Source organism: Taudactylus pleione, unplaced genomic scaffold (assembly GCF_031769625.1).
Source record: "Taudactylus pleione unplaced genomic scaffold, aTauple2 ptg000156l, whole genome shotgun sequence".
Classification (NCBI taxonomy): Eukaryota; Metazoa; Chordata; class Amphibia; order Anura; family Myobatrachidae; genus Taudactylus; species Taudactylus pleione.
Genome location: NW_028284558.1, coordinates 1317121 through 1340230, shown reverse-complemented (window position 1 = coordinate 1340230; position 23110 = coordinate 1317121). Strand labels below are relative to the sequence as shown.

General features: G+C 47.3%; 1 protein-coding gene across 1 annotated transcript in view; it reads left to right on the top strand.

The window, feature by feature from the left end:
* Nucleotides 1–23110, top strand: part of LY75 (lymphocyte antigen 75) — a 185778-nt gene that overhangs the window by 5405 nt on the left and 157263 nt on the right. The gene's annotated exons all lie outside the window — the stretch shown is intronic.

The window sequence follows — 23110 nt, the reverse complement described above, 5'->3', positions numbered from 1 at the left end:
CTGTCACTTAAAGTAGTGCTCAGTCTGTGGGCTTCGAGTGATCACTTCCCAATCGCACAGACTGGCACGCGCACTGCGACGCATACGTATGCGCAGACGGGCGACAATCGCCCATAACGAGCGATCACAGCTTAGCGCGCGGGTCTGAATCTGGCTCATAGTTCCAAACTGTGCCCGACCTGGGACAGATCCCTTTTGTACAGGATAACCTGGATCAGCGCCGTTCACACTGCACACAGGTGCATTGCCGACGCTTGACATCATCTCTTTGTGCCGGATTGCGGCTGTCTCCATGCTGTAAACTGGTCACAGGTCTCATGACCCAGATTACCAGTTTACACTGAGTCTATTCTGGGTCCTTTCCGGGAATAACCCTGCTTGCTCGCAGGGTTGGCTTCCCTGGTGACTGGACCTGGGTGGAGCCGTTTCCACTTACCAAAATCCTGTGTTGATGCGTGCTCACGTGCACTAACCCGGGATTTTGAGGCTAGCGGAAATGGGGTGTTACTTTGTAGGTGCAAAATTTGCACTTAAATATCCAAATACACTTACTATTTAAATTATAATATATATATATATGGGAGCTCTACACTCTTACCTACATGAACTTTGGTCCAGCCTTTTAAAGATAAGCTTATTTTCCATTTCCTATACTCTAATTTATTGCAACGTAATATTGTTTTATGTAATTTTTATGTAATGAGTTTATGTTATCCTTGCCTGATTTTAACTGCGTTATATATTTATACAAATAAAAAAGTGAGCGCACAAGTATCAACAATAATCCCATGAAATATATAAATAATTTATGACACACTCCTCATAAAATAAATGAGTGGCTGCTAGGAACAAGTGATCATATGTGGTTATGAACCACATACATAAAACACATTATACGTGAAGAATCCCAAGCACCTAAAAGTGAAGAAATATTAAATAAACAACGTGATGATAGTGATAATGGGTTTATTGGAAAAGCAACTTAGCTTATTCAGACTTCGGTCACCTGACCAGCCATAATTCATAGTACATGAAAAAAAAGAATAAGGCAAAACATTGTGTGTAACATTTAAATACTGCATCATCAAAGGTTATTGTGTTATTAGGAGTTACAGCAAGTTCCCCTTATCTATATAACACTCCAATATATGTAAATATAATTATATACATACATACATATATGTGTGTGTGTGTGTGTGTGTGTGTGTATATATATATATATATCTATCTAGATTTAAAGAAGCGCAATCACCAGACTTGTTTAGAAATAGTAAGAAAGATTCCAACACTTTATTCTTTCATAGTAATACCCAAAGTAGTCATAGGTCGACGTTTCGGTCCCTGCAAGGACCTTTCTCAAGACCACCACTTCAGCATATAGTCAGCACCGTATGTGTATGTGTGTATATATATATATATATATATATATATATATACACATACACACACACACTGTAGCAAACATCCAATATCACCAGATGTACACTAAGGTACGGCTATAGTCCAATATAGTGTTGGAATAAAGATGAATGCCTCATCTGAGCATAGCCTGGATATCTGTGTTCATTTCAGTACAATATAAGCAGTGACGCAAATTTCTAATTTTATACGGCTATTCCCTAACTTATTCAATTGATGTTGTGGGACCAGTGGGGTACGGAGTAGATGGATATGATTTCAGAGCAATGATGAATAAAAGAAAAGACAGCACATTACCCCAGGCAGATTATATTTTACAATATAAATGTGTTTTGGGAAATCATTATTTAGCATTTCTAATCATTTCTTGTGCAAAACATTCAAAATACAGCAGATTGCAAAGTAGGAATGTAGCTGGCAAATAACAATGTAACCTACAGTTGAGTCATGCTAGTGGTAATAACTTTCATCTTATTTGTTTTATTTGTGGGAGGCACATATAGAAACCGTTGTAATTCCTACACCGTTCACCTGATTTGGATGTAATTACCCTCAAATTAAATCTGAAAGTCTGCAGTTAAAGCACATCTTGTTTGTTTCATTTCAAAGCCATTGTGGTGGTGAATAGAGGCCAAAATATGAAAATTCTGTCAATGTCCCAATATTTATGAACCTGACTGTATATATAAATTATATATATATATTATATAGTGATACTTGGGGTAATTAGCTTGGTAGACTAGTGTCAGTGGTGCAGTGGTTAGGTGCAGAATCAGACTCCACACGTGGCATTTCATTGAAACAAATGAACGTGGTGCTTTACTTCCAGCATAATCAGGAACAAACAGAAAATAATAAACGCCTAGCCCTTTCTTAGGGCACTAGCTCACTTCTTGAACCCTCTCTACAGAAGCAGCTACTCTGCGTGAAAGTCTCTCACAGTCTCTAGGTTTGGTGGTCCTTCCTGCCACATGCAGGACTGGCCTCCTGGCCCGGTATAGCTTCCGTAGCTTGTTGGCTGCCGCCTCTCACAATCTGGCCTGCTTCCTTGCAGGTACCATAGCTCAGTCCCAGAGTTGGATAGCCTTCCATGTATCGCACTGGCTTGCTAGCACAGTGAGCTCTGTCTGACTGGTCTGCCTCAGTCCTCTCTGGACTGAGGGCCTGATTCAGAGCCGGACGCTCTGACCAGAGCGCTCGCTTTGAATCAGGGCCCTCCTCCATTAAAATGGAGCGTCCTCCAGGACGCTCGTATAGCTGTGGGTGACCACCCACAGCATATACGAGCGTCCAAAAAGATGGTCGCGATGGTCTTGACCATCGCGACCATCGGACTTGCGACGGAAACCCTGCGGTCGGGTTTCCCAGCCACAAGTCCTGGAGTGATTTTGGCTCTATCAGAGCCAAAATCACTCCCACTGACATCACTAGTGATGTCAGTAGGGCCGGCTTCAGACGGTAGGCGTTCCCATGGGAACGCCTCCATCTGGCAGGCACGCCCACCAAAGGGGGCGTGCTGTCAGTCACCATCGACAGCATGCCCCCTTTGGTGCGAGACCCGGAGCGACAGCTTGGCTGTCGCAGTCCGGGCCTCGCGCATGTGCACGACGGAGCTCCCTCCGTCGTGTGCATGCGCAGTGGGGAACATGGACCCACTTGCGAGCATACTGCCGCTTGCGAGTGGGTCTGAATGACCCCCTGAGTTCACTCGGCAGCCCTTACACCTTTTCCCAGAAACCTTTTCTTCTCTGTGTGGGCGGATCTCTCCTGCCCCACACAGAATCTGCTGCTCACCAGCGCCATCTCTGGTGATACTGCCACAAGCCCTGACCTTACTCCGAAATTGTGAACATCCACGCACACTATCAGGCCTCAGGCTGCGTAGGGCATCGCATTATTTATGCACACCCCTGCAACGGCGATGATCCCCCCCCCCCTCTGTTACCACCCACAAATGGCACTTCCTGTCAATCACTCTGCGATGGGTCTGCGTAGCTGCTGCAATCGCAGTACTGATTGCAATAACTAGTTTGGGCAGACGCACTGCAATGAATGCAAAGTACACAACAATCGGCCGATTGGGTGCGTATTAGCAACTGCGTTCCTTGCTGAATCAGGCCCTATGTCCTCTCTAATGATTGACCAAGCCACTATAGTAGTTGCTGGCCACACCCCTTTGTCATGGGCCCCTACGACTGCATTCCTCCAGTGTGCCCATTATGTTCTAGACTGACACTGCCTCCCTGGTTCATTTATAAAAATGTACAAATTATTCTTATCTTTTTTTTTTTTTTTATTGTTTTGTAACTATTGCAACCATCTCGGAGCCACTTCACATTGCGTGGATGTGCCACCGAACATCCCATGGACGGCTGCGTACATATCCGCGTATTATGGTAATCCTACATTGCTAGTTTTCCAGTGCATTTCTAATGGGTACGAGGAAAAAAAGAGCAATGTTTCTGGAACGATATGTTGCCGCCCAGCCACTAATTCAATCACCCTCCTCCCATCATTGCACTGGACATATAATAGTAAGTTCCAACTAGGGATACTGGGGGCGTGGCAACAGCATGCTGAGGATGAACGTGCCAACCACACAACAATCCTTTTCAAAACAGATCCTCAGTGGCACAACCCTCCCACCCGCTAGTGTCCATAGGTCCCCCGTGTTAGAGACTGCCCCTCAGTGCTGTCTCAAGAGTTAAGCTCGGTACACACTGGCCGATATATTGGCCGATCAATTGATTGGCCAATATATTGTTTCCCCGTCGGTCAGTGTGTACAGATGATATGTCTGTGAACAACGTCGTTCACAGACATATCGCATTGGCTGTGCTGCACAGCCAATGAACAGGTATGTCTGCAGACATATCTGTCCATCGGCAAGTGTGTACGGACGATCAGCCGATCACCCATACACAGGGGTGCCGTGCAAAGAGAGGAGGGCAGAGCCGCGAGCGGGTCCTACTTACCCGGGTCTGGCACAGCTCCCCATCCACAGCAGCCCAGCACACGCTGCTGTGTGCTGGGCTGCACTGAGAGACTGTCCGAGGCTGCTTAAGCAGTAGCCCGAGCAGTCTCCTATGCCAAAAGGGGGAGCGATCACGCCCCCCATTGGCTGTGCGCCCCCCTCTCCAGCGCAGCAAATGGGGTTTTTAAGGGGGCGTGGCCACGCAGTACGTGATTAGGTCACGGCCGCCGGGACCCGCTGCAGCACAGATTATGGTCGTTCAGTGTGTATGAATGACCATCATCTGCAGATCACTCACCCACCTTTAGATCATACATGCCTACCCTCCCGGTTTTCGCGGGAGGCTCCCGATTTTTCGGGTAACCCCCCCGCACCCCCGGAAGGGTAGGCATTTCTCCCGCATTCTGCCCACTTCCTAGTGAAGTGGGCAGAATTAGGAGAATACCCGCGGCAATCGCGGGTCTCCGTGAAGGGGGCGGGGCTTAAGCTGTGATTCTGCATGAATCACAGCATTTGGCCCCGCCCCTATGTAAATTGTGCCCAATCGCTGCAATTTTACCACGAGGGGGCTTAATGACGCGAATTGTCAAGCCCCGCCCCCATCGGCCCCGTGCTGCTTCTCTTACCCGGGCTTCTCCCGGGAAGAGAATATTAAAGGTAGGCAACCCTGCTTTAGATAAGAGACAGATTAGCGCTTGTCAGTGCTAAACATGCCCTTGTAGATGTGGCCATGCTCAATCCTGATCCCCTTTTTGACTTGTGTGGCCACAACCCCAGTCCTGATCTTCTCTTTGGGAATGTATGGAGGTATACTGGCAGGAGAAAGGAATTAAGACCATTTGTTTGAATAAAGAATCAGAGTACTCTCCATAAATAAATAATAATGTTCAGGAGACTAATCCTGGTAATTAATATAATTATATGTAATTTTCTGGGTCAGGAAGAAATATTCTTACCAGACTAATGTAAGGGGGGTGATTCATAAGAGGCTGCTATTTTATTATCAAGCATGTTTCTTGGTGAATGAATGTTTTGGTGTGCGGTGCATGCATACAACCACAAAGTGTAAATAACCTCTGAGTGTATTCACTGGACAGTGCTGTGTTGTGTGACCACCACACCTAAGACCAAAGCACCCCACACCTTTCCCCACAAGTTTCTAATACAAGCAATACAAGTATTGCTAGACACAGACAGGAACAGTCATATATCCTATATATCCTATTCCATGAGATATGCAATTGTTTTGAAAATCTTTACATCCTATCACGTTTTATGCACTAGGCCTGATTCTGAGTTGACGCTTCATGCGACTATCAGCAGACTGCATATGTGCCGCCAGAAGCAATCTCAGACTGCGTATGTGGCCATGCGCTGCACCTGACATGTAGGGTATGAGAGCAGACAGTCTTCTCCATATGCTGCTGGATTCCTCTGTCTGTAAAATAAGCGTTCCTGGGCTGTTACCATAGACGCGTGGGAGTGTCATGTGCAGACGGAGATGGGAATCCAGTATAAGATGGATTTTTTGCACCCAGTATGGGATAGGTGCAAGTACCACATCATTTGAAAAAGTGAACTCCCCTCTTTCAAGTAAGGATACCTTTCTGTTTATTGACGCTTGACTATGCTGGCTGGCTGGCTGGCTGGCTGGCTGGCTGCTGGCTGGCTGGCTGGCTGGCTGGGTGTGTGTGTGTGGTTGGGGTGGGAGAAGTAGGGTACTTTAATTGCTCTTCTACATTCCCTTATTCTGGAACTATTCTCTGTAGTGCAGTAACCTGTTACTGCTGGTTGGGGGCAGGGTAGCAAGTTGTTTTCTTTCTTTGAATTCCCTCAGTGCTGAGTACAAGCGGAGCTCATCAGGTATATCCTGAAGAGGAGTCCAACTCGTTCTTAGCACTGAAGCGGTTAATGTCCTGCCACAGCATCTGAATTAAGTGTTGACTTTGACATTCTGAAACCTTGGAAAACTTTGACTTGGCCGTTCCAAAATCATCATCATTTTTTTTTTTTATATGCATTTAATAATGTGTTTATGAGCATTGTCTTGATCAAACCTCAGTTGTTGGGCTTCACCAAGACAACCGAGTGCTGTAGTGAGGTCTGTGTTATGTATCTGCAATACAATCCCAAACCATTACCGTTCCACCATCGTGCTTGATAGTTAGTTTGAGATTCTTCTGGTGATACACTGATTTTTTTTATTTTTTTGCCAAAAATAGTGTTGTGTATGAAAACCAAACAAATACACTTCTATCTTATTTGACCAGAGGACATTGTTGCTCTAGTCTTGTGTGTTCAGAAGAAAATGAGCAAACCTAAGCCATACAGAAAAAGGGGCCATCAATTACATGACAGCGATAGTTGTCTTGTCTTTTCCTGTTGGCATGGGGCTGAACTTTATACATCATTGCAAATGTCTCGAGGCACCCCAGGGTGCCACGGCGCACAGTTTGGGAACCACTGGCTTAATGCCATTCTTCGCCACTTGTGCAAAGACGCTAATAAGAAGCAATTGAAACAACTTAAGTACCCCAAATAGTTTTATTAGGGTTATTCGGGCCCATCTACATTGCTCCCAAATGTTAGTGCATTTTTTTGGGGGGGGGGTTTTCAGGCTGATTTCCCCATTTCTGACAGGACTTTCCCCCTGTTCCGACTTCGCGGTTTGCCGTTTTTGCACGGTTTGGAATTGTATACGGTGAATAGTGGGGGCGCACCTGATAAATTTCCACGTCCAAAACACGCGATGTAGACGGAAAGTTGGGCAGGCAAAACTTTATCGTGGACGAGAAACTAATTGAATACGGCCCTTAAGTTGTTATAGTTGGACTAAACAGCACACTGGATTGAATAGTTTCGGGAAGTTGACTTTCCGGCACTATTCACCCCGCGCTAAATTGAATTGCCCCCTTTGTAAATAGGAGCACCATATAGTCTTTTTTTTTTTTGCTGGAATACCCACACCTCAGGAGATTGACAGTGGTCTTTAATATTCTCCATTGCTTCCAACCTCTGACCCCCTTCTCTATCTCCTGTCAGCACTTAATTGAAGGCAGCTCACATGCTTGACCTCATGCTTGAGAAATCTTGTGTGTGGCTCTTTCATGAGACCCATTCGTGTCAGCTATCTTTGTGTCATTCGAGTCAACAATCTTTCATTAAGTGTCGTAAGTGAAGATTAGCGAGTGCTGTGCTTTTTATGTGACTTTGCCCTAAATGCGGGTCGGGTATATTTTGCTGACATTCATATATATATATATATATATATATATATATATATATATATATATATATACATGTTCCATGTCAATATCATAACTATCGACAATATGAATGTTGATATTATAAATGTAGACATGGTGGCAGCATACCCCTAAATATAGCTGATTCCAGTGTACAGTCCCCTAAATATAGCTGATTACGGTGTACGGTCCCCTAAATATAGCTGATTACGTTGTACGGTGCCCTATATATAGCTGATTCTTCCAGTGTACATGTTCTTTATTTATAAACAGTCACGGTAAAAATGAAATGCAGTATACACTAAGAAAAGTGTCTTTCATCATTATTCAATCTACCAACAAGTTAGAAAATGCTCATTTAGATTTTCCCACCATTAAAGCATATGTTAAACCAGTGTTTCGCCTCTTTCTGCCTTCCAAAGCCTACTACTGTACCATAACCAAAGCTGGAGAAATTCTAGGGGCCGTTAGCCAATTCTGCTGTTGGTGCTTAAATTTAAGAATGCTTTCTGTTGGTGTCAGTAAATCCACATTTCCCTTTGATCTTTAAAAAATCCTGTTGGCTCTTAGAATCTTCTGACTGGTTCCTGACCTATGCCTTAGTTTGCCTCATTATAGGCCAAGCTTGACACCCATCCTGTATAATACAGGGTTTTTACAGATTTGAAAGCCATTTGCTGCATCTCAGATTGATTGAATACAGGACACAATTTGTTTAATTTTTCAGAATGCAGAGTTAGACATGCACTTTGTATCATTTGTGTTGCGGTGCCGCCTATGTCTTTGTGAGGCGGAGCTCTGAGTCCAGAGTGATGGGCTCAGCCTCTGTGCTCTGCAGCGTGTGAGAGTGCACATTATGTGGCACGTGCACTAACAGTCACACTGTACGCAGAGCAGGGGCGGACTGGGCCACCGGGAATTCGGGACATTTCCCGCTGGGCCGGTCAGCACTGGGCTGGTCTGGGCTGAGCTGATCACATCCTCACCCCTCTCCTCCCCCTAGCCGTTCCGCAGCCGATTCACACTTACTGCTATAGAACACAGCTGCTTTCGGGCAGCATGTGCAGAAGAAGCTCAATGTAGACAGAGGCAGAATATTCAGCGGTCAGCTTAACTGCTGACCACACTCCACCTTTACACTATAGCAACTGCAGTTACTGCACTGCAACCATGGCCAACGGCACCTTCACATTCGCACAGTGGCTGGCCCCTCCTCTTCCTGCTCCTCGTCTGAGTGACAGTGACTGCCTGCCGGGTTCCTGAGCTGCCTCCCTGCCCTCACTACAATGTCCTGGCTCCCTGCTGCAGCTACTTACTTTTTACAGTAAGAAACAAGAAAACCAGGTACCATGGGGGTGCTCTGTTGGGGGGGGGGGTCTGCAAATACTGGACTGTAATATGTGGGCGATGTGTGCATTTGGGGGGGGGGGGGCTGTGTATACTGGGCTGTAATATTAGGTTCTGGATGTACTGGGTTGATATGGGGAGGGGGGCTGTGTATACTGGACTGTAATATATGGGTGATGTGTGTATTTGGGGGGGGGCTGTGTATACTGGACTGTAATATTAGGTTCTGGATGTACTGGGTTGATATGGGGAGGGGGGCTGTGTATACTGGGCTGTCATATGTGAGTGATGTGTGTACTTGAGGGGTGATATGAGGAGGGGGGCTGTGTATACTGGGCTGTCATATGTGAGTGATGTGTGTACTTGAGGGGTGATATGGGGAGGGGGGGGGCTGTGTATACTGGGCTGTCATATGTGAGTGATGTGTGTACTTGAGGGGTGATATGGGGAGGGGGGCTGTGTATACTGGGCTGTCATATGTGAGTGATGTGTGTACTTGAGGGGTGATATGGGGAGGGGGGCTGTGTATACTGGGCTGTCATATGTGAGTGACGTGTGTACTTGAGGGGTGATATGGGGAGGGGGGCTGTGTATACTGGGCTGTCATATGTGAGTGATGTGTGTACTTGAGGGGTGATATGGGGAGGGGGGCTGTGTATACTGGAGTGTAAAATCAGGGCGCTGTGTGCACTGAAAGGTATTATGGTGAAATACACTGTGTAGCCTATGAGGGGAATTCAATATGAAACGTAAACTTCGCTGTCGAAGTTTACGTTTCATATCGGAGCTTTTACCTGGGATAAAGTATCGGGCGCGCGCCCGCTTATCCACGTATTCAATATGAAACTAACGAAAACGTGAGCCTGCGAAGTTGGATTTGTGTAAAGTTACAAAATTTTCCTTTAAAAAATTGTAGGACCCCCCTAAAGTTGTAAAAACATGGGGGATCACTATGAGTACCCCCATTTTATCCTGCAAATGAAAGTCGGGGATTTAAATAGCCGCAGCAGGTGTTTTTTTCCCGACATTGAAGAAGTGTTAGGTTATTTTTTTCATTTTTTTAAGTGGTCCCATCAAATTTGGGGTACATGAAAATGGGTACTAGCATATTTTTATGTCCCTAAAGTAAGTTTTTCAAAATTCTGCAACTATGCACCTGCCGCTAATAGCCTATTCTAGAATACACCTGCCGCATACTTGCAGCATAGCCCTGAACCTATTTCCCTATTTTTAAACACTTTTTGCCCTTTTTTTTTTTTTTTTTTCCCACCCCAATTTTTAAATAAATTTTTTGGGGTGTCCCTATTTTTTTTTTTTTTTTGACACAGTTAATTTTAAAATGTCATTCCCAGGGGTGCAGGCTATTTTTTTTAAGCCTGCACCCCTAAACCTCAATTCTGCACTTTTTTTCACCACCTGTTCAGTGGTGAAAAGTTATCCCCGTTTTTATTCAAAGACTTTTCGGACCTTCGAAAAGTCTTTGAAGTTGAATACAGTGTAAAACTAAAACCTGCGATAATGACGTCATAGGTGCGATATTAACGCAAAAACTGAGTTTTCGCACCCATATTGAATTCCCCTATGAGTGGTATAATGGGGGGTGCTGTGTATACTGAGTGGTATTATATGGGAGGTTTGTGTATACTGAGTGGTATTATGAAGAATGCTGTGTGTACTAAGGGGTACTATGGCAGTGATGTATATAATTAGGAGAAGAGGCTATAAGAGGGCAAAATTAAAAAAAGGGTTTCATACAACATGAGCTAGTTCGACCACATAATGGGGGTGGCGAGCAAAACACAGGGGATGTGTCTCCGACTGCAAATTAATATGCAGCTGTAAAGACCCCGGCATCTTAGCGACGCTGTCAGTGGGCATCAATACAAATCCCCACTGCTGTGACAGATCCGCTGCGTTCAAATTCTCAATCGTGATGGAATTTGTGTGCATTTCAGGCCGTAAGGGTAGAATTTATGAAGCAACGACTTCTGTAAGCTGCTACTTCCCAGCGGGTTGCGGTCTATATTTAAAATGTCACCTGCAGTCAGTGTAAAGCTTGGCATGCTTAACACTGACTGCAGGTGACAAAGCCCGGCGTGCTTAACACTGACTGCAGGTGACAAAGCCCGGCGTGCTTAACACTGACTGCAGGTGACAAAGCCCGGCGTGCTTAACACTGACTGCAGGTGACAAAGCCCGGCGTGCTTAACACTGACTGCAGGTGACAAAGCCCGGCGTGCTTAACACTGACTGCAGGTGACAAAGCCCGGCGTGCTTAACACTGACTGCAGGTGACAAAGCCCGGCGTGCTTAACACTGACTGCAGGTGACAAAGCCCGGCGTGCTTAACACTGACTGCAGGTGACAAAGCCCGGCGTGCTTAACACTGACTGCAGGTGACAAAGCCCGGCGTGCTTAACACTGACTGCAGGTGACAAAGCCCGGCGTGCTTAACACTGACTGCGGGTGACAAAGCCTGGCGTGCTTAACACTGACTGCGGGTGACAAAGCCCGGCATGCTTAACACTGACTGCGGGTGTCGTTTTGAATACTCACTTACAACCCGCTGGGAAGCGACAGCATACAGAAGCAGCTGCTTCATAAATTCTCCCCTAAGTGTCTTTTGCACAGGGGAGGTTGGGACTTTGGGGGCAATTAGGACCAAGCATATGTTTGCTCCAGAGCCCATCAGTCGCTTGTTCCGACTCATTGTATAGTATGAGTGAAATGGCCGAGAGGGACCTGCTGCTCATGCCTAGCAGCAGCAATTCCTCCCATGAGCCTTTGCTCAGCTCCACGAGTCACTCCTCATGGCTCCAGCAGCAACACTGAAGGTGCCTACACATATAGCGATCTGCTCTCAATCCCACGATGTGTGCGATATCCCCTGAACTCTACCCAGGCAGCTCCCCGACAGTCCTACACACGATTTGGAGTAAAAAATGGCCAATCTGACTTAAGATCTATCGTGCATCCAGTGCATTGTGTCCCAGATTTGCAGATCTGAAGATGCGATATACGACGAGCGCGGACATGCATTGGCATCGTGATCGTGAGTGGACACTCACGATTTGGGCATATTTTACACAATTTATCGCCACGATTCGTCAAAATCAGGCAAATCGTGTACGATATCGCCAGCTGCACCTTACCTTTAAGGTAAGGTGCAGCTGGCCCTGCTGCTCTGACTGCATCATACAGAAGTGACACAGGCAAAAGAGAAGACCCAATCAAGGGAAGTTCAGGCGCCAATGGTGGTGTTGTTCTAAAGCAGCTGCTGAAAAGCTGGAGAAGTCAACTCCAGTACACAATATATTATATATATATATATATATATATATATATATATATATATATATATTATAATAACTATATATTTAATTTATTCTTGCTTCTCCACCTGAGGATCTGTAAATTTGTACCTGATATCAATTAATTTTTAATGTTATAATTGTGCATGTATGTACAATATTTTTAATATTTTTATCAAATTACATTTCAATCAATTTCTATTATGGTTACATCTAGATTGCTATATATGCAAAGATATTAATTATCAATCTAGCGCTACTACTTTGTTTCTTTATAATAGAAGTGACACAGGGCATACGTCACAGTCATACTGCACATGGGCAGCGATTAGTTAGCGACAACAGTTGTAGTTAGGACATAATCGTGAAGTGATTGACAGGCAGAGGCCTTTTGGTGGAGTTAATGGGCAGTGGAAGCAAAAATACATGCGTGTCTTAGCTGTTTTTGGGGCATGTTTTACCCTGCAATTCCATACACAATGTATTTGGCACCTGCATCTTAGATACAGTGGCCATGCTGCGCAACTATAGAGCTATTCAGTACTTTGATCATCGACTAATCTGCGACAGATGCTGCATCTTCGTACATCCCCCTCGGCCATCTAGCTCCTGGGATTAGCAAAGCCTTCGGTGGACGTCTCAATACAAATCTAGGCGGCAGCACCACTTGCATATTTTTTCACAACTGTGTACAAATTTGCAGCTGCGACTGCATTAGTGTGCATCTCTGAAGCAGGCCCAAAAGCAGTAAAATATGACAATCTAGTAGATTGTAATAATAATTAACATATATCTATATATTTCAAATACAAAAATAAACTCGGCACAGATAGTGTAGAATGTTAAAAACACAATGGTTTATTTACGAATCCTCAAATGTAGAGCAGAAAAGTTAAAAACTGGCAAATCAGGGGCATACAAGCCAGTCAGTAGAAATTACCGTGGTTCTGTTTTCAAACCAGAAACCAACTTCCGATATCGTCTGGACTCGCTTTCTATTAACCGGCTTGTTTGCCCCTGATATGTATGGCAGTTTTTAACTTTTCTAGCAATGGGCTTGTGCAAGATTGACTGACCGATGATGGAGTATAAAGATACACAAAACATGTTTGCAACATCTGTAGACATTGAAAGTGGGCCTCAGTCCTCACACCTTCAGGTGCATGACTGTGCACCAGGGAAGGGTTTTGTAGCGGCATTAGCTTAAAGTCCCAAACTCAACTGCAGCAATAGGCGCAAGGAAAGTCATGACTGCCTTGACTCACTGGCCTGATGAGCAGTGTCCCGCCTCCTCCACAGACCCCACCTCTTCTACAGACCCCACCTCCTCTACAGACCCGCTCCCATTAGGGCTGCTTTCAGAAATTTCCCGGGCTGGTTTTCCATCCCAATCCGCCCCTGACACAGAGGCCTATTTGTCATCTTGTATGGACTCGGGAACTTTGCGACTACGCCTCTCGCAGGCACTGAAGCAGCACTACACCACAGGTTACACTCAACTGCTAAGACAACAGGTGAGAGTGTGGGGGGTGAAGTGGTTGGAGGAGGAGTACTGACGGCTGTGGGAGGAGATCCGGGCAGCGGTGGCGGGTGAGGAGCAGTTGATCACCTTGGCGCCAAGGAGGGTTGTCCTTTTTTTTTTTTTTCTTCCCCCAGGCTTATTGAAGGGAAACAATAGAAACAATGCTGAGGAGCAGAGTATGCAGATTAACTAAATATATAGATGTATATCAAAAATATATAAACTCAATTTGTTGAACAATAAAGATTTATTATGTAGCACAATCATGGACGTAACTACCAAAGGTGCAACTGCTATGGGACTCAGAGCTGACGGGGGCCATCTTTTTTCACCATTGGGTGGTACATGGGGCCTTCAAATACCTAGGTACGCCCCTGAGCACAATATAGAATAAAACTGATGAAAATATATCCACCATTAAGCTGACCTAAAATTTAGTAGGTACATAGTAATGATCGATCTGGTATATAGACTATAACTACAAGAATAAAAAACAATATTCATAGATAAATAGACATAATAGACATTATTGTCCAAGTAATGAGAAAACAGGACTGTTTGAACCAAATGAATCGGCCTTGACAGCAGTGCACTCAGTACCTTTAGTGAATGTGTCCGATATTATACCTATCCTGAAAAAGGTTTTTGGAATCCTAGGCAGATGAAAATAAGATGTTTGTGTATTAATGTGGGCCAACAATCAAGGAGACAGCAACTCCGTCTAACCGCCGGTCCAGAGGTCCACAGTGTTGCAGCGCAAATAAAATCCCCGGATGACAAGCACTCCAACTCTACATTGCAGCGGGGAGAGTAGCCGGAGGTACTGGACTGCTGCCAGAATGACACTCTGGCATACTTGCCTACTCTCCCAGGAGTAGGGGGAGGCTCCCGATTTTTCAGGTAACCCCTCACACCCCCAGAATAGTAGGCAGATCTCCCGCATCCCGCCGATCAGAGAAATCTGCGGGTCCGTAGAGAGGGGGCGGGGCTAAACAACACATTTGCATCATTTTGCCCCACCCCCTTCCCACAGACCCACAAAATTGTGGAGGGGTGGGGCCTAATGATGACTAAAGTCTGGCCCTGCCCCCCCGAAGCTGGGAACAGCAGGTCCTCTCCGGCTGCTCCCAGAAAGGATTACAAAATAGTAGGTAAGTATGCACTGTGGTGGAGCTCCATGGGCCGCTGTCAGTAGTCCGCCTCCTGATGTGAACAGACACAGCAAGTATACCCGGAGAGTGCTGCTGGCAGCCGATCCTTGGGAACGGACAGCCCTTCTAGTGAACCAAAGTACCTTGGACAATGGGATAGATGTATGAGACAGTGAAAAGCGTGGAGAAGTTGCCCATGGCAACTTATCAGCTTTTGAGGTTGCATTTATCAAGTGCAGTCTATAAAATGATAGCTAGAAGCTGATTGGCTGCCATGGGTAACTTTTCCACTGGCACATTTCTCCTCTCTTTTAGCTGCTTCATACATCTACCCCACTATTAGATGTAGGGCAGCACTACCTGGCATCTTTGTCATGGGTTGGCAGGTGCCAGTGCAGCGCTGCCAAGTGTCCCCCAGGTGCAGCGCTGCCAAGTGTCCCCCAAAACCTCTAAAACCTGTAAAACCTAAAAATGGTTTGGTGTTTATGTTCCTTGCAGTGTATTGTTATATAATTCACATGTTTTATTGGTTGTCTGTGTATCAAGCTGGACTTTGTCCAGGAAAGCAACACAACATCTAGTTGTAGAGCAGGAAGGGGAGAGTGTGCTGTGTGCAATTAGACTTTTGTTTCTTAGTCCAGGATTTGGCCTGACATTTTATCAAATGCAGTAAACTGATCTACGTATTGCATGAACTACTAATGCCGTGCTTTTAAAGAGAAAAAATACGAGGTAAGTGGGATTTTCTTGCAACCTAAAACAAATGAGATTGTATGTTAGTTATACATGCAGTATATAATACTAATATGTAAATGTAACATTTATTTTCTACTTCAGGGTCCATAGGGTATCCACAGGATACCTTGGGGTATAGGTGTGACGTCAGTCATCGGGCACCATAGAGTTAAGCTTTCAGCCTCCCAGGATGCACTAGGGTCCCCCTCCTATACCCCGCCCCCGAACCAAGGCATCTCAGTTTAGTTTGGTGCCCGGCCGGAGTCGGATGCACCTGTTTAGAGGGGGGCTAGAATTGGCCCCTGAAGTTTTCTACAAGCAGCTGTGGCTGCTCATCTGGATGTTCAGCATGGACAGTCAGTACTGACGTCCATGCTGTCTTCCCTACACCCCCGCCGGTACCACAACGCCGGTACTGATCCGGGGATGCTGGTAGGCATCTGGGGTCACAGCTAGCGGTGACCCCAGATGTTTGGGACCATGGCCGGATTCAAGGGGGCAGCATGTAAGCAGCGGGGTCCCGCGGTGGGTCCCTGCTGAACACATGGTCCAGAGTCCCCAGGCACGGGACTCCCTGGGGACTGGCTGCAGCGTGGAGCCAGGTTTCGGACCTGCGCTTCCACTACCTCCCTGGGACAGCGGACCGCAGCTGAGCGGTAGTGCTGCGGCGTCCCAGGGGTTAATTGCATGCCAGGGGAGCGCGCCTTCCCTGTAACACAGCCGGCGCCTCCCTCGCTGCACACAGCCCTCTCCGCTCTGCTGACTGGCCCTGTGGCAGCGCTCCTCCCCCAGGCTGGCCTCCTCTCTGCTCCTCGGTGGCCATCTTTTGCTGGAAGCCTGGTGAGCGCTGCTGGATGCTGAAGATCGGTGGCATCGCAGTCTGGGTCGCCCGGCATACCTCTCCTCCGTTGGTTCAGGTCTGTGTATGCAGCGCTGTGTCCTACCAGGCTCTGTGTCTGCATAGTTGAGAATCAGCGCTGATGGTGCAGGAATTGATTTCTTTGCATTGTATATGACTGCTGCTAGCGTCTGCTGCCTGTACTTTCACTTTCTACTGTCAGCCATTTCACTGTCCCTGCTCTTCTTCTGCTAAAGCCCTTGCGGTGCTTGCAGGGTGGTTCTCCCACTATACTAACAAGTAGCAGTGAGAGGGGTCACATACTTACCATCATGTCTGACAGTGACTTTCCTCTCCAGCTTGTGTGTACTAAGTGTAAGCGGAGGGGGAGGGTAACGCGGAGGGGCTATGTCGGCAGTGTTATTTATTGGCGCAGCTAATTACTGTCACGGCTCCGGTACAGGAGCTGCCCTGGGCTTGTTTCGCCAAAGCGCTTACAACCCTCGTGGGCCAGTTAGCTCCGCAGCCTACCTTCCCACAGATGGGATTGTCCCAGCAGTCAGTGGTGTCGTCGCCATGCAGGGTTTCCCGAGACAATTGATGGTACCCCACAGTCTCCCTGTTTCCCCTCCTCAGGTCTCTCAGGAGCCTGCGTGGGTTAATTCGCTGACAAGCTCTGTACAGCATTTATCGGACATGTTACAAGGGGAGTCTATGTTGCGGCCTCACAAGCGGCCGGTGGCGTCTGTCTGTTCTTTATGAGGATGATGACGGGACATCCGATGATGGGGAGATTCTGGATCTTTCTGACCAAGAACCTCCCCGTACTAAAGAGTCGGACGCTAAGTCTAAGGTTTATATTCCTGGCCTTATTCGTGCAGTCCGCACTGCTTTAGTTATTGAGGATGATGAGCCTCCGGTGTCAAAATCCAAATATGCCTTTTTCAAGGATGTTAAGGGTGACGCCACAGTGTTTCCTCTTTCGGGTCAATTAGTGGACCACTTAGAGGAGGCGTGGAAACATCCAGGCAAACTGTATCAGCCTCAAAGGCATTTAGCAGTGGCGTATCCGTTTGCAGACAATTATTTTGCTAAGTGGGAATCCCCGCCACAGGTGGATTCACATGTGACATGCCTGGTCCGAAGTGCCACGTTGCCCATGCCCTCCATGTCCTCCTTTAAAGGATGCCACGGACCGTAAGGTGGAAATCTGCCTAAAGTCTGTTTATTCCCTTGCGGGGGGGCAGCCAGGCCGGCTATGGCCATTTGTTGGGTAGCCAGAGCTATGGAGTGCTGGGCAGATACTTTAGAGGCGTCTTTCGATTCCGACTGTTCGGCTGAACATACCGAGTTGATAGGCAATCTTAGGGATTCGGCCACTTACATTAACGAAGCGGCTTTAGGTATCAGTACCCTGACCTCACGGATTTCTTCGGCTGCAGTGGCGGCTCGTCGCACCATATGGTTGCGATCTTGGAAGGCGGACGCTGATTCCAAAAAGGGCCTGGAAGCCTTGCCTTTTAATGGAGAAGTCTTATTTGGTCTGGATCTGGACAAAATTGTAGCCACGCTGGCGGCAGCCAAATCGGCATGTCTCCTGTCTGCTGTTCCTTCCAGTTCAGGTACGTCGTCCTTTCGGCCTTACAGGGCCCAGGGTAGTCCTAAAGCACAGTCCTTTCCCCGTCAGGCTGGCCCCAAGAATTCGGCCAAGCCCAGGAAGCAGGCCTGGAGTACCAGACGTCCGGGCCCTAAGTCCGATGACAAACCTGCGGCCTGACGGTCCGGGCTTCCCTTTGGGGATCCCAAAGTGGGAGGCCTCCTGCTACAGTTTGCCCAGTGTTGGTCGGTAACCACGACAGACAGTTGGGTTCACGAGGTGGTTTCTCACGGGTATGCCCTCTCCTTCCTGCACAGGCCCCCGTCCCGATTCTTCACCATGGGTCTTCCATCAGACCGGAACAAAGCCACGGAACTGCGGAAGATTTTGCACACTATGCTCCAGGCTTGAGTTATAGTGCCTGTTCCTTTTACCCAGAGGGGCCTGGGTTTCTATTCCAATCTCTTTTTGGTGCAGAAACCCAATGGGTCGTACCGTCCGATACTCAACCTCAAAGCACTCAACAAGTCATTGCGATGCCGAGGTTTCGGATGGAGACCCTACGGTCCATCATTCTGGCGCTGGAACCTGGGGATTACATGGTGTCGTTGGACATAGAGGACGCTTATATGCATGTCCCTATTCTTTCGTGCTGACGATATTAAAATTAACCTCTATATACCCCTGCCTGTACCTTCTAAAATCCTTCCTATAAACCTCTAAGGATGACGCTAATTTGCGTACGCAGTCATACAATAAATAGAGACTCCAGAATCAGAACATGTGGTTCCGAAGCACAAAGTATTATTCAAGTAAAAGTACAGTCAGTTACACGCTATGATCTGTGTACAATTTATCGTAAAGGAATTATACAGACCCCAAGTACAGTATACATATGCAGCGCCTCTGGACCAGATCCCGGCATTCAGAAAGAAAACCTCCGTCTATCAGCATTCAGCAAGAAGACTAAAGACCCAGTGTTTGAGCACACATGTTTATAACCCCCCAGAATAGACAGGACAATAGAGAAGTTTCTTGCTTATGCCATTGGTTCCCATGGGGGAACCATCTGTTACAGAGCGTTTAACAGGCTGCTTCAAATAGTCTCTGCAATCCATAACTCGAGAATGCATGATGCGATCTCCCCACCGATTACACCAGAATACTGTGGAAAGAGTACGCATCAATACAAAACCAAACACTGCTGTCTTAACATGTATAAAACCTTAGTTATCATATATCTTTATTTCTCAGCATAACTGAACCAACTTAAATCATATACTTTAAAGCTTATTAAACCTTATGTGTGAATATGTAATGTGTGAGTATTCAAGGTTTGATATAAAGTATTAATGTGTGTATGAGGAAGGGTGCACTTAACTCTCACTAAGTGAACATCTTAACAGTGTGACATGCTGAGCCAGATAGTTCCACATGCCCACTCTGCCAGCAGTCCCCCCCCACCTGTCCCTGGCTTCAAAAGAAAAACTCTTTATTCTCCCAGTCTCTTGTGTGAAATGCAAATAGCCCAGCTACAAGAGACAGACCTAAGATGACACTCTAGTCTTTGAAATCATGTCATTGCAGGAAGCCTGCTAATGTAGGTGTGTATTCGAGCCAGACCACCTGTAGTGAGGGCAGACACTGTCCAGGAAGCTTATCTACACAAGCTAGTTGTCACGTAGTCATTTGCTTTATTCAGCTAATGCAATCAATTTTGGCATACCGTAAAGTAATTTCTGAAATATATCCTTTATAATACGTAAAGTCATGAAATAGGCTTCTGGTGAATCGCCGTAACTTGCTAATAGTATTATTGCCTCATGTACTAAAGTGTGAGTTTATCTAAAATGGCGCTTAGGCGGCCATCTCGCAAAATGGCGTCTTGCGGCCAGTCGCAAGATGGTGTCGCTGCGATTCAATTTTAAACTGATCTTGTCTCAGCCAATAATCTAGTTTCGACAGCGCCATCAACAGTTCCTCAGGTTTGCAATCCGCAACGATCACTTCCAGTTCCGGGCGTTACCTTTTGGATTGGCGACAGCACCACGAGTGTTCACCAAGGTGATGGCGGTCATGGCGGCTTCCCTGCGCCTGCAGGGAGTCCGCATGTTGCCGTACTTGGACGACCTACTGTTGGTAGCTGGATCTTCGGAGCTCCTTCTGCGCCATTTGGATCTGACGATTGCAGTACTGCAACGACATGGCTGGTTGATAAACTGGCAAAAGTCCACCCTGATCCCGTCTCGGAGGATTCTGGACCTCGGAGCATTGTTGGACTCCAGTCAGCAGCGGATCTTTGTGACGGGGGAGAAGATCTCTGCCTTGCAGTTGAGGGTGCGCAGTTGTCTGCAGAGTCGCCGGGTGTCTCTTCACTCGGCAATGAGGTTACTGGGCTCCATGGTGTCCGTATTCAACATGGTGGAATATGCCCAGTTTCACTCCAGACCTCTGCAGCAATTGATCCTGTCCAAATGGAATGGACTGCCTCAGAGTTTCAAATCCCAGACGATGGTGCTCACTCCGGAGGTTCGCCTGTTCGCCTGTCCCTTGCCTGGTGGTTGCAGATGACCAATCTCAACAAGGGTCGTCCGTTTTGGGTTCCCGAACGGACGCCAGTCTTCGTGGCTGGGGAGCGGTCACGGGTCCACACTTGTTCCAGGGTAATTGGATTCAGGCGGAAAAGGAGTTTCCGATAAACATCTTGGAACTCGGCGCCGTTTTCAATGCTCTCCAGCAGGCCCATCGGGTTCTCCAGGGTCATCCCGTGCAGGTCCAGTCGGACAACGCCACCACCGTGGCTTACATAAATCTGCAAGGAGGAACCAGAATTCGGGCGGGACTCGTAGAGGTGTCCCGTATCCTGATCTGGGTGGAGCGCAATCTCCCGGCCATATCAGCGGTATTCATCCCGGGAGTCCTCAATTGGGAGGCCGACTTTCTCAGTCGCCAGGACGTTCATCCGGGGGAATGGTCTCTGCACCAGGACGTCTTTCAACTTCTGGTGGACAGGTGGGGTCTTCCAGAGATCGACCTCATGGTCACCCACAGCTATGTGAGCGGCCAGGAGGCCGTTCTTGATAAAAAGAAAAAAAGGCCGGCCCTGATTCAGAGCGAGCGCTCTGTCAGAGCGACCGGCTCTGAATCAGGGCCAAAATGCGAATCCTCTTCACACACTTCTCATGGTACTTTTCACAAAAAATACAGTGAGCTGACTGTGCATGCACCACCGATGGCTACCGTGACTCCCTCCCCTTCATGGCTGCCCACCTGACTTCCCCCCCCCCCCCACTTTTCCTTCTCCCACTAAGGGTTGACACTTACCTCGGTGATCTGGTGAGCTCTTTCTTCCGGTTAGCTGGCCCCCGGTCTCCTGATGTGTGCTGTAAACTGAAATGCTGGTTTACAGCGACCAGCTGACCGAAAAGAGAGCTCACCGATCAGGGAACCCCCTTCTGCAGGTAATTGATTATTTTTTATTTATTTTTTTTAACAGTGATCAGCTTGTGGTCTATTGAGACCACAAAGCTGATCACATTGTGCCGCCTCTTCTCTGTCAGAGCGGAGCAGGAGTCTGGGAGACGAGGGGAACCCTGCTTAACACCATCTCCAGACGGAGTTGTTATAGCAGGGCTCCCACACAATGGACCTCATTCAGAGCCGGTCTCACAGAGCGTGCGGTCGGTCTGAATGAGGGGAGGACGTCTTGAATTTTCAAGACGTCCTCCTTTGCGGTGGTAAGGCTGTGGGTTAACACCCACAGCCTTACGACCGCCTAAGGTGATGGTCGCGATGGTCAAGACCATCGGGGCCTACGACGAGACTCTAGGGTAGGGTCTCCCTTGTCATAAGCCCCGGAGAGCTTTCGGCTCTGTCTGAGCCGGAAGCTCTCCACTGACATCACTAGTGATGTCAGTGGGGCCGCCCCCAAACGGTAGGCGTTCCCATGGGAACGCCCCCGTTTGGCCTGCCACCCCCCCGGCCCACCTTCCAAACGGGGCGAGCTGTCAATCAACATCGACAGCTCGCCCCCTTTGGATCGAGACCTGCTACGACCGGCGCTGTCGGTCGTAGCGGGTCTCACGCATGCGCACAACGGCGCTGTCGTGCGCATGCACTGTGGGGGGCCATCAACCCGGTCCGAGCGCATCGGCGTTAACGTCCGGGTCTGAATGACCCCCAGTATATTTTCACAATTCCCCCTTCGTAAATTTCAAGCAGACACCCTTCTTCACATTATTTTAGTAATAAAAAAAATAAAAATAGATGAAACGGGGCCTGTTTTGGACAATGGCTCCCATACTGAGAGCCTCAGAAAAATGCCATTAAGGCCCCCTGCTTGTCTTGGGTTAATGTGTTGAGGTTCTTGAATATAAAGTGTGTGTGTGTTTGTGTATCCAAGTGAATGAAAACAAAAGTTCAAGAAAAAAATAGAATATGCTAGTTTATGCATATGCACGGCAATCGCAGCAGAATAAGCAGACGCCCAGCACTACATAATACCACCCACTTCCCTTTACTTGCATCCGCTATACCGTGCAAGACAGTGGAAACATCGGTAAACATCGAGAACCATCGGACCCATACGCACAGTAGTGGTTGACCTGACCCTCCCGCAGACATAGCGAGACTTTCTGTGTGCAACTCGACCTCAGGCTGCGTCCGCCGTTGTAAAGGCTTAATTATGCACACCCGTGAAACGCCGTCCAAACGCACAAGCACACCCACGTTTGCCTGACCAAGCGCCGTCACTACCCACAAACGGCACTTTCTGTCAATCACTGTGCTCTGGGTCTGCATTGCGAAATAATCGACCAATTGCGTGTATCTGTATACGTGCATTCCTTACTGAATCAGGCCCATTGAGCAATATGACTGTAGTAACGGGTGAGGCTATATGGTGGCTACAATAGCTAGCAACCTAGTGAGTGACAGGTCAAAAACAATACTTGTATTAATATAATAGTATAG